The sequence below is a fragment of the Ambystoma mexicanum genome, chromosome 8 (genome assembly GCF_040938575.1).
Source record: "Ambystoma mexicanum isolate Mex_15411 chromosome 8, UKY_AmexF1_1, whole genome shotgun sequence".
In the NCBI taxonomy this organism is placed as follows: domain Eukaryota; kingdom Metazoa; phylum Chordata; class Amphibia; order Caudata; family Ambystomatidae; genus Ambystoma; species Ambystoma mexicanum.
Genome location: NC_090929.1, coordinates 1,035,687,215 through 1,035,707,180, shown reverse-complemented (window position 1 = coordinate 1,035,707,180; position 19,966 = coordinate 1,035,687,215). Strand labels below are relative to the sequence as shown.

At 47.2% G+C, this 19,966-nt stretch overlaps 1 protein-coding gene across 1 annotated transcript in view; it reads right to left on the bottom strand.

Moving 5' to 3' along the window:
• The window catches only part of LOC138473047 (leucine-rich melanocyte differentiation-associated protein-like), a 1,341,210-nt gene that overhangs the window by 845,146 nt on the left and 476,098 nt on the right, over nucleotides 1-19,966 (bottom strand). The window lies entirely within an intron of this gene.

Below are 19,966 nucleotides of genomic sequence, written 5' to 3'. Positions count from 1 at the left end.
TGTAATTAAATTGTAACTGTAGAGGCCTCTGCGTCCTGTCAGTCCTTGGGGAAGGGGAGGTGGAGGCTGGGCTTGTTTGCCACCAGCACAAACGCGCTGCCAGATCCCCACCAGTGTTATCACCACCCTCCCACCCGCCTGCCCCCACCCTACCAAATGAATAATGAAAAACACGGCCTAGCGCCCCATCCTTCCCTCCCATTTGCACACAGACACACACCCTTCTCACTGAATATTTTCCCATCTTTTGTTCTGCCAAGAGATAAGATGTATAAATTATGAGGAGTTGACAAAGTACACTCTGGCGCCTGGGGCAAGTCATCAATCATCTTTTCCCAGTCGACAGGTAATTGATGTGTACCCCGCAGACACATCATCCCCATCAGGTAAGAGGAGGAAAGAATTAAACCTGCTGTCATGCTTGGCACCGATGATCTGTATTTAACATTCTTTTTAATTTGAGAAGTTCTGTTTGTTTTTTCAGCTGCGCTTGGCTCTTTTCCCTGCTCGTGTGTAGTGTTCACTCGGTGCTGTAGACATATTCTCGCATCCGCGAGCTGAGAGGGCTGGAACAATTCATGAACCCCCCCCCCCCCAACCCCTCTTACAAGCGGGAGGGCTGCGGACCACCCAATCCATGCTGGCAGCGGCTGCAGAAGAGTTAGGAGAGGCTGCTTTCGCACATCCTCATGGATTCCATTGTTTTTGTACCAAGAGGGCAGTGACGTCTTCACGGCTGTAGGTCGTGCACATCAATAGCCTAAACTTGAGTGGGTGGTGGAGATGTCAGACAGACCTGGTGCTTTAAGACCTGTCGGGGGGCCATCATTCTACACCTTATCGGCGTGCACATTCATTCACTGACAACACAGAAACCAGGGCTCAAGTGGAGTGTTCACGTGGGTGGACAGAGTCCTCCCACTTTTTTAGGGAGTCCCCCACTTTTGTCAGAGGGCACCTTGATATGCTAATTTCTGGTGATGCCACATTCAATTGGTATGTTAATGAGCACCCTCTCCACTTCTTTTTTTAGGATTTGACCCCTGCCAGAAACTCCTTCCTTGATATAAAATCAGATTCGGGTCCTCAAGCACTACTGTTGTCAAATGAGTAGCAAGACTAAAACGGGTAACAGAAAGGCTATCTGGCAGAGGCGTTGCTTGGGGGGGGGGGGTGAGGGGGCTAAAGCCCCGGGTCTTTTCGTAGTAGCCCCGGATAGAAGCTCAGGGGCTACAACCAAAAGGCTAGCTAGCCCCCAGTCCTGACATTAGCGTAGCCCCAGATCTTTTCCAGACCTAGCAACACCCCTGGTATCTGGTACAATACGGCACTGAAGAGATGCATCCACAATAAAACAACATCCCTTAAGGTAAATTACATAGAACGAAAATACATTTCCTAGTGAAAACACTAATAAAATACAGTGAAAGGGAAGGCGAGTACAAACCAGAGTATGCCTGCTGTAACCAGTAGTCTTAAAGGGTTAGTTCACTCAAAAATGGTATTGTTTAAAAAGATGGGCCATAATCAAAAATATATATAAAAAACATTTTTTTAAGTTCCTATGTAAAAATGTTGGGAAATGAGGCTCAAAGTTTTGATATGGGGGCATCTATTTTGTGAAATGAAGCAGTCTCCTACGTTCATGTTAAGCTTGGCTCTTGCAACAATAATCAAGCAAAGATTTGCTACTCAGAGCTTTTTGCTTACTGCTGCCCGGCGATCAAAGCTTAACACGAAGAGAGGAGGCTGCCACAGTATTCATAATTGCCATGACTTTCTTTTTATGTTTTCTGTGCTGCCAAGGTCCAGGGGAGCACAGAAAACGGAAAATGAAAGGCACAGCAATTATAAATACTTTGCTGGCCACCAGTGGAGTCTTCATAATTGTTGTTACTTTCTTTTTAAGTTTTCCAAGCACGGGAACCTTAAACCGAAAGTACCAGCAATTATGAATACTACACCGCCTGCCGGCAAGCTGCATATTATTTGTAATTGCCAGTACTTTCGCTTTAAGTCTCCCGAGCCCCGCGGGCTGAGGGAGCCTGGGAGACTTAAAACGAAAGGCACAGCAATTATAAATACAACGCTGCATGCTGATCACGGCGTGCTGCTTATAATTGCTGGGACTTTCTCTTTAGGTCTCCCAAGCTCCTCAGGTCCAGGGCAGACCGGGAGACTTAAAACAAAAGGCACAGCAATTATGAATACAATGCTGCATGCCAATTGCGGCCTGAGGCTTGGTGCTTATAATGGTCAGGACTTTCGTTTTAAGTCTCCCATGCTCCCAGTGCCGGGGGGGTTCGGGAGAAGCAGGAAGAACAAACAAACAAAAACAAGAAGGGAAGGTGGTAGCACTCAATAGCAATCAGCAGCACAGGCACGAGGCCTAACGGCATTCTCTGCTCTCTGGCAGTAACAAGCAAAAGCTTGCAGTAGGGGGCTTTTGCTTGATTATTGCCACAAGACCAGAGCTTTACACAAACAGAGGAGGCTGCTTCATTTCACAAAATGGCAGCATCCTAGTGTTAAAAAAAACTGACTTTTAGGCTCATTTCCCAACAATTTTACATAGGAAATGTTTGTAAAAATATTTTTTTTATATATATTTTGGATTATGCCCCATCTTTTCAAACAACATTTTTGAGTGAACTACCCCTTTAAATAATAGTACAATCTTGATGTCTTTTCATAAGGGAGGAGCCCTCTTATCCCTTGCCAGCCACCGTGTTTATTGGCAAGGAGTCCAATGTTCCCTCTAAGCTGTGTGCATGTGCGCTTGCCCAGCTTCCTTCTGGGTGCCCCTCAGAAGATTTTCAGCAGCACACACAGACAATTCTCACCTATTCAAAAATACTTAATAAGGCAAAAGCCACAGCAATTACCTGAAATTGTCTTTCTTTAAAATTAAGCAACTAGTTTGATATTCTGCTAATTTTCAGTACACTACTATGCAAGGGTGACCGTAAACACCTAAAATCCCTAACAGTAAAATACACACACAAGAGGTTAAAAACGAATATGAACAATTGGCTCCATGAACAGAAGAATCTAACCTATGCCTGCACATATTAACCAAATAATGTTCCCTGCCAACCCATGACTCCTAAACCTGACTCTATCACACATTTTACTTATGATTCTAACTTCGGCCCCAGAACACATTAAGATACTACCGGACAACCATGACTCTTTCTCTCTTGGATCTGCGAAAGGTTAGCAAACTTGTACCTACATCCACTTGTTTTATGTTTGTTGTAACATGAATAACGTTCATGCGCCAACATTTCTGTTAGCCATTGCGCCTTACCAAAAGCTTCACCCACACTATGTAATCGAACTACCAGCTCAAATATCTGATACGGACTGTAATAAGCAGGCTTCTTGGATGTGAACCTTATGCCATACTTTCTCTTCTTTTTACATATGTCACGCAAGTGCTTTGAAGCGGCCCCCTTGCAAGTTAATGTATTATAAAACTCAAATATTAATGTGCCCTCTGAAGATTTTGAGAAGACAAATGTGATGCTTAGCGTCTCCTATTTTAGCATTACTAACATTACCCTATAAGTGGAGAGCAACATTGCAATATAATTTACTGAGCCTACAAGGGATAATGGGTATGGACTACACCTCTGATTACTTGTCCATAGTATCCTGGCACCGGATATTCAGACAGGAGATTGCTTTTCACACAATCTGCATTGTTTCCAAGTGTTCAGAGTTCCTTTGGGCATAAACCTTCACACATTATATGGTAACTCTCTAATATACAAAAATGATTTCACTGAGCACTTGTGTAATCCTACACAATTATATAAAGGTGGGGTATGTTGCAAACAATCTAATATGCACTGCAGAAGAATTTTGTACATGCATAGTCATGACATTCTTAAAATGCACATAGTATGTTGAGACATTAAATATGCCTTGCTTGCAAAGTATTGCGGGTCTGCAAATATCCAATGAATGTTTACTGCTACAATCCCTCACATTTTACAATGCTTTAACAACTAGTATTGGAGGCTAGCACAGGGTCCGCCAAAGGGTGTGGGTGGAAGAGCACAGTTAATCACTCCTTGCGGGTGATGGACAAAGCAGCACATTTCAAAAACCAAGGCGGACGTTTCGGCAGTACACTGAAGGAAATGTGTTGCTTGTTTGCTAAAGGATAGGAAATTCTAGAACCTGTCTAGACAACAGCACCTTCTTTTTCTTTCTATGCTCAGCTGCTGAGGGCTTTTCAATATAACCATGTGGTCTGTGTGTATCGTCTCTAGCATCCCCCTGCATCTTATTTAACTGATAACAAAGAATTAATTACAGTAGAGGGTTCCATAGTTACAGAAGACGGCACTCAATCAGCTTTATCTGTGATAAATTGATGCTATTAAATTAAAACGCATATATATGTGTTTTTCTTCAGGAAGGCTCTTGTTTAATTGCATCTAGGCTGTGGAGCGGAAGTGTGGGCAAACTATACACTTTATTATGTGCCCTGTCATTTCACTTCCTATGTAGGGGTACAAGCAGGGCTCTAATCAGATTCTGATCCCTTCTTGGAGTCAAATCATTTTTCAGGGTGTAAAAAAGTAAATATTTTTGCCAATAGGGATACTTTCTGCTTATTAAAAGATGTTCTTTCCCCTTAAAATTCCACTTGAGATCGGGCATCAATATTACCAGAGTTGCTTCCTATGCCACTGCTCTACTGGGGTCACTAATGTTTGATCCTCATATTCTGAGGGGCAGTTATTCTGATGCAATTTTCATCCTTACACAAATTATTAAACACATGTTCTCCTGGCCCTTGAATTACTTCATTAAAGTGGCCCTTAAACTCCTATCAGCATGTTTTTTAACACATTGCTTTTAATTGCCATTAATCCATTGGCAAATAATGTATTCGGTCTGAATTTCTTGACAGCCACATCAGTTATGCCAATAGATATTTGGGTTTTGTAATACACAAGTGATTTTCCAGTGGCATAAAACATAATTTTTTCTCTGCACAGAAGTATGTTTGCAAGGTACTGTGGCAGATGTTGAAGTCTTGGACTGGTTGATGAGTTTTCTCTATAATTACATATGACATTTTATTTTAGCCTATGTGTTTGGAAAAAGTGTTGTAAGATTTGTAAAGAATTGCAGTGGCTTGGAAGAGGAAATTCCTTTCCAAACTGTCTTCTGCAACGGTAGCTCACAAAGTGGCTTACCTCATTAGTCAGTTGCGCACATGGAAAATAACCTGCGCACAACAGCCAAGTTCCGCACATAGAGAAAAATAATTAGAGGGAACATTGGCAAGGACCCTCCTGATTTCAGTTGAGCAAATAAAGGACTATTTCAGGAGCCCAAGCCCTATACCCACAGAGCGGATCAAGAATTCTCAGAGGTCATGTAACGAAAAGAGACAAAAGGGCAGGTCTGCACAGCAAGGAATGCTTTACACTACAGACTGGTGGAACCAGCATCTAGTGCACACAGCACATGGCACTATGCCATTCTTAGAGCTGTGATGAATTGGAGCTGCTCCCCATTCTTTATTGTGGGGAGAGCTCGCGCTAAGGGACTAGGACGGTCACCACCCATTGCACCCCCAAAAGGTGGCAGGTGAGGGTTCCCTTGGGGCAGTCTTACCCCCAACCTGGGAGTCGTGGGTACCCATGTCTGGATAACCCTATCCCACCTGTCTGCACTGTCATCCCAGTGGATTACGTTTTCAAATATGACATCCGAATAGGCAAACCCTGTGCCACACAAATAGCCCCAATGATCCACATGCAGACTTAGACTGCAGAAGAACCCCATCATCAAACCCTTGCCTCTTATATGCAGGCCACCTGTGACTGCTGCAGTCCCAGGGACACTCGGAAAGAACACTTATCTTGCGGTATGAAGGCCAGGAACCTCCAGGCTCACAGCAGGTCCACGGAGCATGCAGTGCAGACACTTCTGTGCTCAATCTGAGCTCCAAGATGGCATTTCAGCACGCAGAGCTTTTTGAAACATCCTACACCCATAATAGAGTCAATCTGAGCCCTCAGGAAACTGATTAATTGCTTCTCTTCCAGGATTATCCAATCAGTATGTGCCGATGTCGTGTAACAAATACATAAAAAAGAGAAAACATTTTTATGAACCAAATGCACATCCGAGGTCTAGGTCCTGAGTGTAAGGACCCAGCCGTGTCGATGTACTAGTTGACACAAAACTGTGGGCAGGACGTTTCAGCAAAAGATAGATTACACTGCCTTCTTCAGGACGCCAAGGGAAGATGGAGCTTCTGCAATCGGGTGAAATATCGTCCTCAGAAAGATTTCTTCTTGGTAGAGGTATAGCTGGTGTAACTTGTCATACACCTTCAAAACCGTTTCAAAATTGGAAGCTTCTGCATAACTTCAAGTAGATAGTGCGCCCAATATGAATCAGCACAGACGCCACTCATTTGGTTCATAACATTTTTTTCTCTTGTTTATGCATTTGTTACGCGACATCAGCACATACTGAATTCATAGGGTCAGCAGTACAGGATTATGACTGCATATTTACTAATTGCATAGACCCTGATCTTCAGCCTTCTTCGTTTTCGTAATATTTCACGGTCACCCACTCATACTGTATGAGATTTGTTCTTTTGTTCTGTGAAATTCTGTTCACATATATGCATAAAGGTTGATGATTGCAATTATTTTGTTAACATGTAATGCTGGGTTTGGGTTTTAGGTTTCAAGAGAACTAATAGTTTGTCAAATTGTATGTGTGTTCTATCTGTATAATGAAAAGCAGATTTATCATATGTTTTATTGTCGATGCTGTAGGACCCATGGCCTACTGAATAAATAATGTTATTTTTTTATTCAAATGTGTGCGGTCTGTTGGACTAAATTTGAAGTCTTTCTATTGTGGCCTGGCCTTAGCAATGCCCAGGTCTTTTTGAATCATTATATTAAGTGGTTGACTTGAAGATCTGTGCGGCTGCCTGGATCTCCATTCCTGGAAGTCCTGGAACCAGCCGAAGGCCCTCCCGCCCCTTTTTTTCAAAACGCTGATGCGTCTGGCTGTACATCTTGGGTGTGGACTTCGTGAGGATAGATAAGGATTTTGCAATCTGGGAACTATTTTTCTTCTTGTCAAGCTCCTCATCGGTGGTGGAATGAAAAAGGTTGCTACCCTCGAATAGAAGGTACAATATGCGCTCATGGACGTCCGGGTTGAACCTGGTAGCCCATAGCCAGGCAGTTTTTCTCATGTCCATAGTGATGCAGACACCACGGCCTGAGGTGTCTATATGCGTTACTGTGGACTCCATGATGTCCTGAGCCACCATCTTTGCTTCTGCCAGCCCCGCCTTGAAGAATGCCTAACTCTGCACTGGAAGTTCCAGAAGGAAGTCGGCTATTTCCTGCCAAAGTCATGGCTGCGAGCATGGCGTCCGCATTAGATTGATGAGGGTGCAGCGAGGCATTGTAATAAACCTTTTTTCCATGTGCGCCAAGATCTTCTCCTCCTTGCCTAGTAGGACGAGGTAGCCGAGGAAGACTGCGACTTGGAATAGATTGAGGCTGCAGCAATCGCAGAGGAGTGTGGTTGAGGGTGTGCTGACAGGAAGAGTGGATCCCCCTCCAATTGCCTGTACTTGGCATCGAGGTGCCGATTGGTAGGATGCGCTGACAGGGGTTTAAGCCATCCCTTTTTGGCCAATGCGACAATGTCCTTCTGCATCAGAATCGCTGTTCTAGCCACGGGGCATAGAGTGAGGATCTCGGCCAGTACCCCCACCTCTGGTTGTTCAACCTCAGGTCTGCGGAAGCCCCAAGTATTCAGCTAGACCTGCAAGCCGTTCATGGAATGCCTTGGTCAAAGACAGAGTGTCGGGGTCCTCCTCCTCATCAGTGTCTGCCAGGGTGTCTTGCTGGTCTGAAACTGGTGGAGGAGTGCTGGGCGCCAAAGGCTGAGGTATGCTGACCGGAGCCAGAGGCTGCTGTGGAGGCTGGTATGGAACCGTCTGGACTGCAGGAGGCAAAGGTGCCGGGACCGTGGGGCCTGGCATGGGCAGCTGTGGCTGCGCAGGTGACTGAGGTGCTGGAGCCATAGGAGGAATGACTGTCAGCACTAGTGGGGAAACAGGATGTAGCATGTCCATGATCACATCCCGAAGGATGGCTCCCATCTGAGGGGATCTCATAAGCGTAAGGAATTTCTCAAAAAACCTGTTTTCACAGGCCGGTGGGGCGCTAGGTGGCCTGTGAGTAGGAGTAGGGCCCTGAGGCCTGGGCGTACTCTGCCTTGCTGCCTGCGTAGGGTATCTGCTCTGAGATGCTGAAGGATATGCTGTAGGCCACGTACCTGGCGAAGACCAGTCCCACTTTGAAACTCGTTCTCCCACCTGCTCCCCAAATGGGAGTGGCGTCAGACGAGTGGCCGTTTTGTCTGGTGCAGTGGCCGTTTTGTCAGGCAGTATGCCACATGCCTGCACCGTGGTGCTTGCCGCGCTGGGGCCGGCCTCCTCCAGGGCTGTTGGCAGTGGAGCTTGAAGCCTACCCTCACATCAGCATGGGCCGGGTAGGTGTAGTTCCCTCGGCTGTGTCGCTGGTAGTGCTGTGTACAGGCACCCCCTCAGATATTTGTCCAGTAGTAGGACATAGTCCCTGCGGGAGGTCACCCGGTAAAAGAACCTTGTGGTCCCTCAGCGATGTTACCGGCAGGATCTACTGACCCCTCGGCCTGGCGGCTGATAGCTAAAGCAGCCTCAGTACCTGTGCTGGTGTTAGAACCTGAACGGTCCCTCCCGCTCAGATGTTTTCTTGGGAAGGAGTCGCCCTTGCGGGGTGCGGAGGAACAAAGTGGCCCTACCTTGGGCCTTGACGTGTGCTTGACGAAGTCCTTCACGTCCTCTGGAGGCGATTGTTCGAAGAGCTCTCTGCAACGAGCGAACCTGTTCATCAGAAGGCGCGGTGAAAGCGCGTCACACACGGTACAACCCTCCCAGCCATGATAGGGGCTAAGGCAGCGGAGGCAAAGCGTGTCAGGGTTGGACGTAGGGAAGAGTCCTTCGCAGGCTGGACACCTGCTGAAGCCCAATGACGTTGACATGCTATGGGGAGGAGCGTGGCGCCAGAGGACTGAGTACCTGATTAAAGACCAAAAGACTAAAGACTGCGGGACTGTCTCTGTACCCCTACAGCCCCCCTTCCCAGCACTTGTTTGCACTTACCTTGCACTTGCTACCAGCTGGCCCTTATTATTTATCTTGTATTCTAGTAACCCTGTACTGCTCTTTCCCCTCTCCCTTTCCCCTTGCAGTTTTCCCTTCCCTTCTACCCATGCACTTGCGCGATCTGAATGACACCTGGCCTAGTAGGATCGTTGTCCGTCTTCTCTTTGTCCCCCCCTCCCTGGCTCGTCGCGCCTTGAAACACTTGTGTATAGGCGCGTTACAAATGCCATATCATCAATGTAACACTTCCGAAAACAAGTATGCCATGTGATGTTTGTAGCTTGTATAGTGCATTTGCCCAACACCGGCTACCTCAAATGTCATAGGACCAAGCGAAGAGATTGAACAGGAAAATAGAAAGAAAGAAATGCACAGTGAAGTGCGGACGTGGTGTAATGTTATGTTAGAAAGGGGCCTCATCCCACAAAAATGACGAGGATAACAGAAGTGGCAGCAACACCCGATGACATGACAGCAAGTAGAATAACACGATCTTTGGCATCAACGCCCTCACAGAAAGGGATGCAACATGACCTCTGACCCCAATTACATTACAGAATGGGATATCACTGATGTACAAACTTATGCTAAGAGTAAGATGAATACAATACATATGTATTCAAGCAGACAAGAAGCAAGTTTAGTGCCCAACTTATTAACTATGGTGCTGCTTTAACAAGCCAGGGGTGCAGACATGGTATACCAGGGGCACATTGAGCAGAAACATCATAGACCAAGGATGCTGTGCTCAGAAGCTAGAGCAGCCTCACTATGGCCAGTTTGCAACATTCTCAGCCATTTGTAGCCTCACATGCTCACATATGGTCATGATTTGCCAAATACAGTCGCAAAGGCACAGGAGCTGTACTTTTATGGCAGGTAAAACCTCACATGCCAAGGATAGTCATCAAATAGAACGACCTGGACATGCTATGGCAGGACCCTAACAAGTCCAGGTACTGTCATAACTTGACAGCTGGAATCTCAAAAGTTCAAGTAATCCCATTTTATGTCAAGCAAAGCTCAAACGCTAGTTATAATCACCATCATTGCAACAGCCTCACATGCCAAGATAATGAATGTCATGATATGCTAATTGCAGCTTTAATCCCCTGTACTGCCATGTTATGCTGGTTAACGCTTCATATAGTAATCACATGCAAGACAGAGCTTCATAGACCCATGAGCCGTCGCCTACATCCACCCCTCTTAAATTGAGGGCTGTCTACTGTGGCAAAGAGACATTAAAAGCCATGTAGTTACTTGACTCAAAGAGATGTTTATTATTTAGAAGTCCAGGTTTCTCCCATATTGTTAGAAAGCCATGTTTTCTCGTCACCCTGGCCCTATTGCTGTGACTCATGGTGCAGGGATTGCAAGGGAAAGCCGTGGGCAGTAAAAGGGGGAGACGGAGACCAGCACCGTTTAAGAGTGCAGAGGAGGACAAGAAAGCAGAGGAAAGAGAAGAAGGGAATGTGATGTTAAAGCATTTTGCATGCGTGTGTAGTGCTTCTGGCTCACTGGGGCCTCTTTAAAGATGGTAAGATGTCCATACCACTCAGGGGAACACCTTGTCCTGACACTCATCCTATTTATGCTGCCCCAACGTGAACATTCCTCTCACCCTAGACCGCGCCATTCTGAGTACTCTCTGGTAATCTGTATCAGTCTCTCCCTCTGCCACCCTTCCACCTTTCCTTCCCTTCCTCTCCACTGATTAATACATTGTGCACTAACATATCAGAGGATGACTGTTTATTAATTTATTTTATTTATTACACGCATACACCACTGTAAAGCCTCTTCGGTGCATCTGGGATTTCAAGAGACAAAGAAGATCTAGATTAGAGGTTAGAGAGGACAGTACAGAAGTCTCAACGAAAGGAGGCGGCGGGCTGCACATGAGGAGCAATCACTCCGATATTAGTGACAGCACTTGCAGTGATTCCATAGAGTGGTCATGACAAGTCTTCAGTGATCTACAGAATTTAATCCGATTTGTTTTCTGTCTAAGAATGGATGAAAGAGTCGAAAGCGAACGGACTTGAGACTTATGTTAGCTACCAACAAAGAGGTTGGGCTGGGATGGAGGACCAGCAAGTTCTGCAATGCAAACCTTAGGTATCTGATTGGCTAGGGGAGTGTACATTCTTTAGAAAGATATCATGTTGCAGGACCATGGAAAGCCTTGTGGGTAAGGCAGAGTCGTAAAGTGAACCCGTGACTCCATCGGTAGGAAATGCAAGGTCTTCATGGCTTATGAAGAGTGAGGTGCTGGTGGTCAGCCTAAGAATTCCACTCACTTTTCTGCTATGACAGTTGTGGGTGTCACAGATCACACTCTCCAGGAACATACATTATGGTACGTCAATAGGCTTTCAAAATGCAACAACCAACCACGATAATAGTTTCGAAGTGCCTAGGCTTGTCCATGGAGTGGTGTACTGTGGCCCCGCCAGTCTGCTGGAGGAGAGAAAATGAGTAGGAGAAGATTAGAGGCTGGGGAAGCAGGAATTAGATGGTACAGACACAGGGAGGGATAGATGCAGCGGGGAAACATGTTTTGTGACAGCATGGGAGTATGTCCTGTTGTGTGGACCATAGTTCTGAAAAAAAGAGAGGATAAGGATATGATCTTAAGTGCTGTGATAATTGGGTTGTGTTTACAAAGCAGATTTGGAGAATTTTAAGTTTGTACAAAGTGTAAATTTGGATGCATGAGGAGCTTCAGAACACTCTCTGGCATTCGTCTTGGAGGTTTGGTGGCTTATTTGCCTGGGCATCTCTGTATGTTGGACCCCAGGGCACGCTGCAGACAGTTAATTCAGGGGCTGTCGAGCTTGAGCTAATAGTGGCTGTGTCAATAATAGACTGTGTTTCCTCTGTATATTGTCATGCCAGGCTGAAAGTGCGTGGTGCCTTACTGGCGAGCAGACTATCAAAGTATAGTAATAAGTTCCCATCACTAGTGAGTCATTACACCCTAAGTTCCCTAGTCAAGATGTGTTCATTGGACTGTCTAAAAGGAAGATGGCAGACAGGGTAGGTTGGGGGAGAAGGGCCAGATGTCTGTCCTGCTGTATGTAGTGACAGTCTACAACCTTTTATTCTCAATGATTTTGTGTGTATGTCTTTGGCTCAGGACCAGTCAGGATTTTAATCCTTCTAAAATATGAATGTGGCATTGTAAGCGAGGCTATGTTGAAAACATGAACAATGGGACATGAAAGCAAAAACCATTCTACTTGTACCCTACAACGTGAAATGGCAGGTTCTACAGGGTATTTGTAGAAGATTAATGGAAAGTGTTCCGTGCAGACAGGACATCTGTGAGGAACTACTGGCACTTTTAACTGAGCCAGTGTTATCCACTGTGACTTTCCCAGGAGCAAAGCCCTGGACCAGGTTTCCTGGGAGATCTTCACCCCTTCTAGAAACGTTATGTGGATGGTTATATAGTAGTGTGGGAGGAAAAGTTCCTCTTATGCAAAGGCTTGACTCTTCTGGGAGTTAATGATTTCTCTACCTTTCATAAATGGGCTGTAGTTACCTTGTCTTGTGTGAGCAACCAGGGGGTGTCTCAAACACTAGTCCACAGGGATCTCTCTCTCTCTCTCTCAGGTGGCCAGGGCGCGGCCATCGCCTGTGGATCCAGACCCTGGGGGTGGACCAGTGCGGGAGGATCACCTGGGTGAGGGGTCCTTGGGGAGTGAGAGTGGGACACCTGATGGCAAGACGTGATATCCCTTTCCCTTGAACACCTTTAACCCCTCCTACAAGGTAGGATACAGGGGGACTTTAAATTCCCCCCCCTTCCCTACATGAACACTGCCACACAGGCAGCCCGCTCTGGGAGAAAACAGACTAGTACCCAAGCAATGTACCTGACCAGTCCCACTACCATGGTCAGGCTGAGTCAGGCAATTACCTTTGACAACACACACCTGACTTCAATTGAACTTCCCCATACGAATAAAAGGTGGAGCACAAGAGCATACTTTGAGCGAGGCAAAGCACACAAAGGAGCAGTTCTTCCCAGGCAGCAGCTGAGCCGATGGAAAGAGATGTCAGACTGAGAAAGGAGAACAAGGAACGAGATACCCTTGACCTTTTTGACGAGTGATCGTTATACACCTCAGAACTTGAAAGCAGTAAGGCCAAGAAGAATCCTGCATTGTGTGTCCGAGATATCCGGGGTCCTCCTACAGGACTGACCGAGTTAGGGAGGAGCAGCCGCCGAGGTATCGTCCTTGCCTACGAGATCAGAGCCACAGACAGAGAAATCAATACAGACAGTGAGTTGAAGGAAACTGTACGGGCCGATCTGTGTTGAAGTGAAGGTTGCAAGCGGCAACGTTGTTACATGAAAGAGCGAACGTTGAAGCGTTTGATGAAAAATGCGGGTAAAGGCCAGACGGCTGATGAATTGTTTGAACATTTGACGTGAACTAAGATACAAGATAGCAGAGATGTCCGGCATCGCGTGTGTGCGCCCAATCAAAGGTCTCTGACTGATGTATCCCACAAAAAAGTGGCAAAAGGAACTGTAATATGTGAATGTGAAGACGAAGAATAGAAATCAAGTAAGAATGAATTGAAGTGGTCCTGCAAGGGTATAAGTAAAATCCATCGCACAGTCGAAAGTCTTTGATTATGAATAAATGCATCAAAGTCTGAGCCCGGCAGAGGGAGACCTATTGTGAATTTATCGAACTGTGAAATAAGGAGAAAGTGAGAGTGCAAGTTCCGAGCCAAATTGAGGGAGATCTATTGTGAATTTATCGAACTGTGAAATAAGGAGAAATCGTGAGTGCAAGATCTGAGCCAGATCCAGGGAGACCTATTGTGAATTGGTGTATAAAAGGTGTCTGAGCCCGGCTGAGGGAGACCCAGGGTGAACCGTGCACCCGAGATTTTGTAAGCGTGAGACCCCTGAAGAGAAAGGAACTTTGATGTTGTGTTTTGTATCCAAGGCATTCTACAAATGAGACATTTGAATGGAAAGAGACTTTGTCACAGAAGGCCCTGGTTTATATCCTGAACTGCATCCTCATGCTGGAGAAGCCAGAGCCTGAGCTAAACTCGAGTGTGCCACCTTGCCCCTGCTGAAAACGTGGGGAAGGGAAGCTAATTGTCCGGCTGTCCTGACATATTTTTTCCTGAACACTCTTTCTTTTGCATACATCATTTTGCCACACCATATGTATTTAGAAGTAGGGATTGGCAATAACATAGGCCCTTTTTATTTTGACAAGACTCCACTGGGAATGTGTTATTTTTACTTTGATGGTTATAGCTTTCTCCCGTCCTTATAGATTTAGAGTTAGCTAGGTGTTCATCCAACCCATTGAATTTCAATAAACACCCTTGAACAGTGATCACTTGTGTCTGTGTTCACTGTTTGATACCATGCCTTCCTTACACTTGTTAAAAGAAGGCAGCATGAGGCTCCTAGGCCCCCAACAAAGGACAAAAGTCTGTTTATCAGCTTACATTTGCAGGTCTACATTTATTTGAGTGTTTTGTGCAGTGCTACCTGCCACTTAAGAAAGTCTGTTTAAATTGCGCAGAATGTATGTCATTTACACTTTGTCCTGCACAATTCACACAGTCAAAGAGGGTACGTGTAAATTGTGCAGAAAGTAGGCTTATTTCTTCTCCAAGTCATGTGATGAAAAGGAGGCAGAGTGTTGTGTTCTGTTTATCGTACCAGAACTCTACAGCACCTCCTTGTTACGAGATGTTTGAGCATATTACGTCCTAGGTCATCTCATCTGGAGGGAAAGGAACTGGCAGGAGGAGAATCGTGCATTCTGTAAGCTGCTAATGTGAGGGTAGTGGGCAAGAAAAAGACAGTGATGGGGCACATGGGCTAACTTAGAGGGCAATCTGATGATTCATGAAGAGGCGGTGGAATGATAATGTAACTAAGAGGGATCTGTGTGCGAACTAACAGGTGCCTAGAATGGGTTCCCTAGATGGGGTTGGGACATCTGGGTGTGGATCTGGAGGGAGGGTGAGGCACCTGGGTGTGGATCAGAAGGGAGGGATGTGGCATATGGGTGTAGATATAGAGGGAGGGATGGGGCATCTGGGTCTGATCTGGAAGATGGGATGGGGCATCTAGGAGGGGATCAGAAGGGAGGGATGAGACACCTGGGTGTGGATCTGGAGGGAGGGCATCTGGGTGTGGATCTGGCGGCAGGGCATCTAGGTGTGGATCTGGACTGGACGGAGGGATCGGACACCTTGGTATGGATCTGGAGGGCGGGATGGAGCATCTGATTGTGGATTAGGAGAGGGATGGGGCACTTGGGTGTGGATCTGGAGGGTTGGATGGGGCAGCTGGGTGTGGATCAGAAGGGAAGAATAGCGCACCCAGGTGTGGATCTGTAGAGAGGGCATCTGGGTATGGATCTGAAGAAGGGATGGGGCATCTGGGTGTGGACCTAGAGGTAGGAATGTGGGCACCTGGGTGTGGATATTGAAGGGAGGGATGGGGCATCTGGGTGTGGACCTAGAGGTAGGAATGTGGGCACCTGGGTGTGGATATTGAAGGGAGGGATGGGGCATCTGGGTGTGGACCTGGAGGGTGGGATGGAGCATCTGGGTGCAGTTCTGGAGGGAAGGAAGAAGGCACCTGGTTGTGAATCTAGGAGAAGGGATGGGGCTCGGTGTATTGTTAAGGAGGGAGGGATGGGGGATCTGGGTATGAATCTGAAGGGAGGGGTGGGGGCATCCAGGTGTATATCTGGAGGCAGGGATGGGGCGTCTGGGTGTGGACCTGGAGGGAGGGATGGAGCATCTGGGTGTGGATCAAAAGAGGGATCGGGCACTTGGTTCTGGATTTGGAGGGAGGGGTGGGCATATGAGTGTGATCTGGAGGAAGCGAAGGGGGCACCTGGGTGTGCATCTGGAGGGAGGGATGGGGCACCTAGGTGTGGGTCTGGAGGGAGGAACAGAGCACCTAGGTGTGGATCTAGAGAGAGGGTTGGGGGAACCCGAGTGTGGATCTGGAGGGAGGAATTGGACATCTGGGTGTAGTTCTGGAAGGAAGAAAGCACCTGGTTTTGAATCTAGGAAGAGGGACGGGGCTCGGTGTGTTGTTAAGGAGGTATGGATGGGGGCTCTGGGTGTGAATCTGAAGGGAGTGGCGGGGGCATCCAGGTGTATATCTGGAGGGAGGGATGAGGCTCTTCGGTTTGGAGTTGGAGGGAGGGATGGACATATGAGTGTGATCGGGAGGCATGGAAGAGGGCATCTGGGTATGGCTCTGAAAGGAGGGATGGGGCACTTGGGGGTGTGGCTCTGGAGGGAGGGATGGGGCATATGAGTTTGATATAGAGGGAGGGATGGGGCACCCGGGTGTGGATCAGAAGGGAGGCATTAGGCCTCTGGGAGTGGATCTGGTAGGAGGGATGGGCCGCCTGGGTGTGGATCTGGAAGGAGGGATGGGACTTCTGGGTGTGGATGAGAAGGGAGGTATGGGGCATCTGGGTGTAGACCTGGAGAGAGATATGGGGCATCTGGGTTTGGATCTGGAGGTAGGGATTGGGCAGCTTGGTTTTGATCTGGGGGAAGGATGGGGCTCTGAATGTGGATCAGGAGGGAAGGATGGTTCTATGGGCATGGATCAGGTGGAAAGGATGGGGCATCTGGGTGTGGATCAGGAGGGAGGGATGTGGCATCTCAGTGTGGATTTTGAGGGAGGAATGGGTCTCTGAGTGTTGTGAAATACCTGAGGGTATCTCACATAGCAAACCTCGAGAAACCCTTATTCAGGTGCCCAACGAAGGGCTGATCCTCTCAGATCCCAACTCTAGGGGTGAAAGAGCGAGAAAGGCTCACTGTGAGGGGGAAGCTCTGGATTATACTCGAGGGAATAACCCAAGGGAGACACAGTATTGTAACAGAGAAGGGGAGGAGGGCGAGATCCCTGAAATCTTTGTAGGCTATATTACATCTGCCTCCCTTCCTCCCATTAGATCCCTCCTGTCCCAAACCTATGTCCCCTTCATATTTGATAAACACCCTAGGAGCACGAATCTCATTAGAATTAAAAACCGTCTCTCTCAGAATCCTTGTTTTCCTATTCTCTATCCGAATACTCCCAATCATTCTTCTTCCAGTCCCTCCAATTATTATTTTCCGGACTCTCAACCTGCTCAGATAAAATACTACTGTTCCTACAATCCCCTATGTTCTGTTCTCCATTTTGGTAATTCTCGTCCATTTCACAAACCTTCCCTAACCCGTCCCGTAGGATATTCTGACACTCCAATCCCTCCCCTTTCCAATACGAAGACTATAATTCCCGATAAACACTTATCCCGATCCTACCACGCAGAACATGTAGAAACTCTACATCTGCCCTTTTCCGACACCAACACCTTTGCACAACGGACTTGTAATAAAACTGTGTACCTGTCATGTCCTGGCACAAGGGTCAAGCAGAGCCAGGCAATTAACTTAAATCACACACACCTGACGGCCCTTCCTTTTCCCCACAGAGATAAAAGGTGGAGCAAGAGAGCACCGTACGAGCAAGGCCAGCGCGGCGGGCAGCACAATAAGACAGCTAATCAGGCACGGCAGTTCAAGAGAAGGAGGAAGGCATCAGGAATTGAGAGGGTGGCAAGGAGAGAAGTGACCTTGGCATTTTTGTCCCAGGCCAACGGAACCTTTATGGAAGAGAGCCTAAGACCGCGAACAATAGCACAACTGTCTTGCAGCACATGTCAACGGTACACGGGGCAAGGCTACGTCGATAAGCAGGAGTGAGGGAAGCTCCCACGCCCATGGTACCGGCCTTGACTCCAATGAAGAGGAAAGCCAAGCAGTTCATCACAGCCAGTGAGTCAAGAGGAGAATCAATAAAGAACCCAACTGTGTTCAGTGAGAATCGCAAAGTGGCAAGTTTGAACCATGTTCAGTGAACTGTGAAAGAACGGTAAACAGTGTTAAGTGGGAGACCAGCTGCATTGGGAAACCGGAACCATGTGGGTGCTAACACAAGAGACTCTGGTCGACCCTATCAGAGAGAAACGACAGATAACAGAAGGCCATAGGAGGGCCATTGAAATGGGTCAAAGTGGTCATACTGATGGTCAAGCAAAATCCCTGAACAATCGAAACTGTTGAAAAGTAAGGGAGGTGAATCCCACAAACAGTGAACAGTGTAAAAGAGAACTGTAAAAATAAAGAGAGGTCAGTGCCCAGAAGAGGGGAACCAGGGGTGAGCCACTATCACCTAATCGAAATCCACAGTAAACCCGGTAAGGGAGGCTAAGAATCGAGAGGGGTAGAAGCCCGGCAGAGGGAGATCCAAGGGTGAAAAGTTGTCACCCCAGGAAACAGTGTGTCGACAAACATGAACCCGTCCAAGGGATGTCCACTATGAATTGTTTGAAAAGACATTCAGAAACCAAGGGAACTGAATCCTGCTTAAGAGAAGAGAAAGCCATAGTGAACCCGGAGGAAGGAGGCTGAGATTTGAGAAGGGCCTGAGCCCGACCGAGAGAGATCCAGCAGTGAAGCTATCACCCAACGACTGGCAGTCCAGAGAGGTCCGAACCCGACCGAGGGAGATCCAGGGGTGAAGCTATCATCCAAAGTCCATCAAGAAAAGAACTGATATATAAATTGAGGTATACGATAAGTGAAGGGTCAGCGCCCAGAGGAGGGGGGACCCAGGGGTAAAGCCATCACCATACATGAACAATGTTTAACAATTGAGCAGGGCCAGCGCCCAGAAGAGGGGGACCCAGGGGTGACACATTATCACCCTAGCAAATGTTCATTTGGTTAAAGGAACTTTTTGTTTTGTTATTTTTAACACGTCAGGTCCTTGTCGGCAAGAGATTATTAAATGAAACGAGACTTGGTCGTCAACGGCACCCATAGCTGAAAGCTGAACTGTCATCTTGTGCTGGTCTCTATGATCCCACCTTACCCCATGCTTAAAACATAGGGAAGGGAGACCCAGGCTACCGCATCCTGACATATTATTTGGAACACTTCTTTCTTTTCTTGAAAACTATCCCTCACCCTTTTTTGTATTAGTTGTGAGGTTTGGCAATAGGTTTGTTAGTATAGGCCCCTTTTTATTTGACACGACACTAGGACTGCCTTATTTTTCATTTGATGGTCAATGCTTGCGCCTATCTTAGATTTAGGTTTAGATAAGGCTTTTTTCCAACTTGCATACAGCATTCATTGTTCAATAAACACCCTTTAACTGTGATCACTTGTGTCTGTCTTACTTGTTGCCACCATGAGTTCCTTACAGTGTAGATCTGGTGGGATGAATGGGGCATCTTGGTGTGACTATGGGGGGGAGGGATGGGGCACTTAGGTGTGGCTCTGGTAGGAGGGATGGGGCATATGAGTTTAGATTTGGAGGGAGGGACGGGGCATCTGGGTGTGGATCTGGAGGGAGGGATGAGGCACCTGGGTGGGATTCAGAAGGGAGGGATGGGGCATCTGGGTGTAGATCTGGAGGGATCAATGGAGCATCTGGGTTTGAAACTGGAGGGAGGGATGGGGCATCTTGGTGTTGATCATCTGGGGCAGGATTGGGCTCTGGATGTGGATCAGGAGGGAAAGATGGGGCTCTGGATGTGGATCAGGAGGGAAGGATGGGGCTCTGGATGTGGATCAGGAGGGAAGGATGGGGCATCTGGGTGTGTGTCTGGATGGAGTGGTGGGGCATCAGGGTGCGGATATGGAGGGGGGAATGGGGTGTCT